Raw genomic sequence first — 4,863 nt, 5'->3', positions numbered from 1 at the left:
ACAGAGCTACTGAATAGTCTTTCTAATTAGGTTTGAAATGAGTAATGTGCAATGTTTGCCAGGATGACTTTTAAATTATCAGACATTCTAGAATAAATATATCATAGTACTTATTTTTGGAAATGCATGTATTTATATATTGTTCTCCAACAGAATATATTTTATTCTAAAAAATGCCCAAAATGCAAATTAATACTTTGTTAGTTTGGGGAAATAAATATTTTATGAGATCCATTAAAAATTAGTACATATATAAATAATATATATCAGAAAATATACATATATTAGCAACATATTTTCATAAGGAGTGTCTGTGAAGAATTTTATGAAAGGATTATGTATGAAGAGAAAAGGTGACTTTTACTCTTATATACTACAGGTAATATAAGAATCTCAAATATTTTGGTCACTATATTATTTTGAAAACTTTCAAGAGTTTTTATTTTTTATTTTTTTGGTGGATTAATTCCCAGTGAAGAGTAATTGAGGGGCTAGTTGAATATCTACTTAAAAGAACTCATTTTTTTTGTGCTTTACAATTTTTTTACAGGTATTGCATTTTAACATAGTAGGTAAAATTTTAAAAAGAAATTTAAGTTAAGGTACTGTTTTTGTTTTGCTTTGTTTTTGTTATGTCCAGATTCCAGGATCCCCAAAAGACCACCAGGGAGCCAGCCAGGTCCGATGCAAAAACAAAAAGAGTCTTTATTTGAGCTAGCTCGAGCTCTCTGTCCACCACACTCGCTGACGCAGTGGCAGGGGGCAGAGAGAGAGACAGCTCTGTGGGGAGAGGGGTTTTATAGTAAGGGGAGGAGAGAGGACTGTGGGCCCTGACGATTGGCCAGGCGCAAGTCTGGGTCTTGTTACACAGGATGTGGTTGTGTCTATGGCGCGAACTTCCCTTAATTATCATTGGTTAGTTTAAAGAAATCCTAGGTGTGGCTAGCAGAGGCTTGGGCTTCCGGGAAGAAGCTCCTTGCTGAGCACATGGTTGCCCAAAAATGGAGGATTCAGGGCAAGATGGAGGGGGTAGCCCTCGCCCTTTCAATCATTAAGGCACTCTGGTTGCTGGCTTTATATATATATATATATATGTTAAACAGAATATTTTAGAGAAGTTCTTCATGAATCCTTAAGCTAAAACAAAATGTTTTAAGGAAACCTAGGACTTGCCACAGAATAGCTCCTCCAACTTTCCCTCAGACCTTCCCTGCTTATTTAGTAGTTTGTCCCCAGGGTGTTTGTAACTTAAAGGGCACTTTATAAGTATCTGTGGAATTACTGAATGAATCAATATGCCCCACTTATATGTCTGTACTTGAAAAGTTTACAGGAATTTTAAATCTTCACAGTAGCCCTGCAAAATTACAATTATCTATATATATAGAAGCCTAAGCGACCATCACAACCAAATGGACGACCGAACAGGCTACTTGGGGGGACTAGGCCAGTAGGGGGGTAAGTGAGGGATGACCAAACAACCGAGCAACAGGCTGCATGGGGCAACCAGGCCGGCAGGGGAGTCATTGAGGGGCAACCAGGGTGACAGAGGGGGGCAGTGAGGGGTGAACAGGCCTTCAAGGGGCGGGCAGTGGGGGGCAACAAGGCCAGCATGGGGGGAGTTGGGGGCAACCAGGCTGGCAAGGGGACAGTAAAGGGCAACCAGGCTGGTGGGGTGGGCAGTTAGGGGTGACCAGGCCAGGGTGGGGAGGTAGTTGGGGGCGACTAGGCTGGCAGGGGGGGCAGTTAGGGGCGATCAGGCAGGCAGGCAGGTGAGCAGTTAGGAACCAGTGGTCCCGGATTGTGAGAGGGATGTTAGACTGCCAGCCTAAATCGTATTGGAGAGGGTGCAGGCTGGGCTGAGGGGACCCTCCCCCCCCGCTCTCGTGCACTGGGCCTCTAGTCTTTAGATATTAGGAAAGCAAAACTAGTTAAATTTTGGTTCACTCTTCCTTCATGCCTCTCATGGTAGAACAAGAGGCAACCTGCCTGTGTTTTGGAACTAGGTCTGTCCAATGGTATTACCTTGGGCAAATCACTGAGCCTCTGTTTCCTCGGCTGTAAAATGGGGATGAAGCTCTTCTGCCCAGGATAGTTGTGGAGATCAAGAGAGATATGTGAGAATGTACTGTGTAAACAGCTAAAGCAGTGTACACATATGAAAATTATAATATGCTTATAAACTCATATTGTTATCATGTAGAGAGGGCAATTGGGAGATTTTAAACTGCATAGCACAGTAGTTAAGAGAGAAGGCTCTGGAATCACACTGCCTGGGTTTGAAGCCCACTGTTGAGACTTGCTGTATGATTTTGGCAAAAATTGTATAACTGCTTTAGCCTCATTTTTCTATTTGTAAAATGGTTATAATTATAGTCCCTACCTCATAGTGTTGTTAGGAATAAATGGTAGCTTATATAATAACTAGGAGCCCAGTGCATAAATTCGTGCATGGGTGGGGTCTGGCCAGCCCCCCCCCCCCCCCACAATCAGTGCTGATTGGGCCTGGCCAGCTGGGGGAGAGGGGCCCCAGGGGGTTGGGCGGCTGGCCCCGCCCCCTGGGTGAACTCCTGGGTGAAGGGACAATTTGCATATTAGACTTTTATTATATAGGATATCTAACTTCTTAAGTGCCAGGCACTTGTGCTCAGCACTTACTTTTCTCAAGCTACAAATCAGAAAAATTGAGAGAGAGAGGTTAAGTCACTTGCCCAAGGTCACACAACTAACAAGTGGCAGAGCTGGATTCCAGTCCAGACCATCTGGCTCCAGAGCCCAAGCTCTTTTTTAAAAATATTTTTATTGATGTCAGAGAGGAAGGGAGGGAAATAGAGAGATAGAAACATTAATGATGAGAATCATTGATTGATTGTCTCCTGCACACCTCACACTGGGGATTGAGCCTACAACCCGGGCATGTGCCTTAACCTGCTGGAAGCCGGTCCATCCGTGCTGCTTGACATAGTCGCTGCAGGAAAGAAACATCTGCACAGCATATGTTTCAAGGGACCTGGCGTATATAGCATACTGTTCTTAATATGTTTGCTCCCCTTAGCGCTATGTGTTTTAACCAAGGTCACCTCTCTGAGAAAGGTTGTTTCCCCAGGTAGGGATTTTTCCCTGAAGTTAGGGAGGGGATACAACCCCTTAACTAAGTGCCAGGCGGGTAGTTAATCACTTTAACTACGAACAATTACGCTTAAGCTACATAATCTTTACTCCCTGGAATGGAGATAAGAAACGCCCTAACCTTTGGAATAGAAATTGACAGGATTAAAATCAACTGGTATAAATACAGATGTAACAAGACAATAAGCACCAGAACTTCGCTGGAGATCCTGACCAGAACTTGGCTGGAGATCCTGGCTAAAGATCCTGGCTAGGCTGCTGATCAACTGAAGGCTGTCTCTGTGTCATTCCTTCTTCACCGACTCTGTCCACACCTTTGGGGACCCCTGGACCTGCTGGGGTTAGACCCCAACATTAACCGGAAATTGAACCCTAATCTTTTGGTTCATAGGTCGACGCTCAACCACTGAGCCATGCTATTTTTTATTTTTATAAGAGTTTATTTGAGCCAAATTGACAACATTTACAGATCTCAAATGCTCTCTCAAGCCCAAGCTCTTATCTGTCCTGCTTGTTTGGTGAATATCCAGTTATTACTCTTAACAATCATAATAATTTATAAAGGGGCAGAGTCCCAGCGGAGCTAAACTCAGAGACTAGGATGTGTCTGTGTCGATATAAGAAATGTCCAAACCTGTAGAGAATTCTTATGAGAATTTGTTTGAGCCAAACTGACATATGCCAGGAAGCAAGATCTCAAATCTCCAGAGAATGACAGTTTTGCAATTTATTTTATGCATTTGAGGTTACATATGGAACTAAGGTAGTTCAGTCATTGCCTTGGCCTTCCACAGATGGTTGGTATGCTTCACCCATTCCCTCTCCCTAATTCTCCCCCTCCACAACACTCACCTGCTGGCAGGATGGCCAACAAGCAGGTCTACTACTCAGACAAATACTTCAAAGAGCACTATGAGTAATGGCATGTCATGTTACCCAGATAATTTCCAAACAAGTACCCCAAACCCATCCAATGTGAAAAGAGGAATGGAGGAGACTTGGTGTCCAACAGAGTCTAGGCTGGGTTCATTAGGTGATTTAATGAGCCAGAGCCACATATCCTTTTATTATAAGAGCTTTTCCAAAAGATCAACAAAAATGAAATATATCTGGGGATTGTCAATTAAATCTTTTTCAAATTTAATGTATATGTGTATATAAGGCAGTTTTCAGTGAATACTGGAAAAATGTACAAATCATCCTTCCATACCTATGCATGAGCTTTCTTCACAGCAACAGAAACTCAATTAAATGCAACTGCAAGTAGGTTCCTTTAAGATGCTTAAGATGAAATTTCTTCTAGTTACTTTTTCTCTTAATATAAGTGGTTGTTTGACTTTACCTGTTACTGTTTTTATTTTTTTGGCAAGGGGAGAGTGTGAACACAGTCCTCCACTACTACAAATTATGTAGTCGAGTTTCCCACATTTGGGGAAATCACAGGGGTCAGCACATCCGGAGTACAATGGATAAGCCTCACCCTTCGAAAACCACCTTCCTGATCAGGCTATCTCCCCTGCCAGGTAAGTATTCCCTGTTATTTTTGTTAAATAAAGTTTGTATGCTGCATTTTTAAAAAGTATGAAACTAAGGAAGGTTACATGAAAGAGAAAGAAAGCAAGGCAGGGATTGGATTACAGGATATTTCACAAGATTATGTGCTCCCTTGAGAGTGATTAGGGTTTATTCAAAGGTGTGTTAACCTAGATTCACAAACAACAGACAAGTCTTGCT

At 42.3% G+C, this 4,863-nt stretch overlaps 1 non-coding gene and 1 pseudogene across 1 annotated transcript; one reads left to right on the top strand and one right to left on the bottom strand.

Moving 5' to 3' along the window:
• Window positions 1-3,992: 3,992 nt before the first annotated feature.
• LOC102425490 lies at window positions 3,993-4,231 on the top strand (annotated as a pseudogene).
• A 265-nt stretch (window positions 4,232-4,496) lies between these two features.
• On the bottom strand, window positions 4,497-4,660 carry LOC111823031. Its single transcript, XR_002826022.1, has one exon. It is a non-coding gene; the product is annotated as a U1 spliceosomal RNA (small nuclear RNA).
• Between the last annotated feature and the right edge of the window lie 203 nt (window positions 4,661-4,863).

This window comes from Myotis lucifugus, unplaced genomic scaffold (genome assembly GCF_000147115.1).
Source record: "Myotis lucifugus unplaced genomic scaffold, Myoluc2.0 scaffold_4, whole genome shotgun sequence".
NCBI classification, from domain to species: domain Eukaryota; kingdom Metazoa; phylum Chordata; class Mammalia; order Chiroptera; family Vespertilionidae; genus Myotis; species Myotis lucifugus.
The sequence above is the reverse complement of the archived record's forward strand: the minus strand, read 5'-3'. Positions and strand labels throughout refer to the sequence as shown.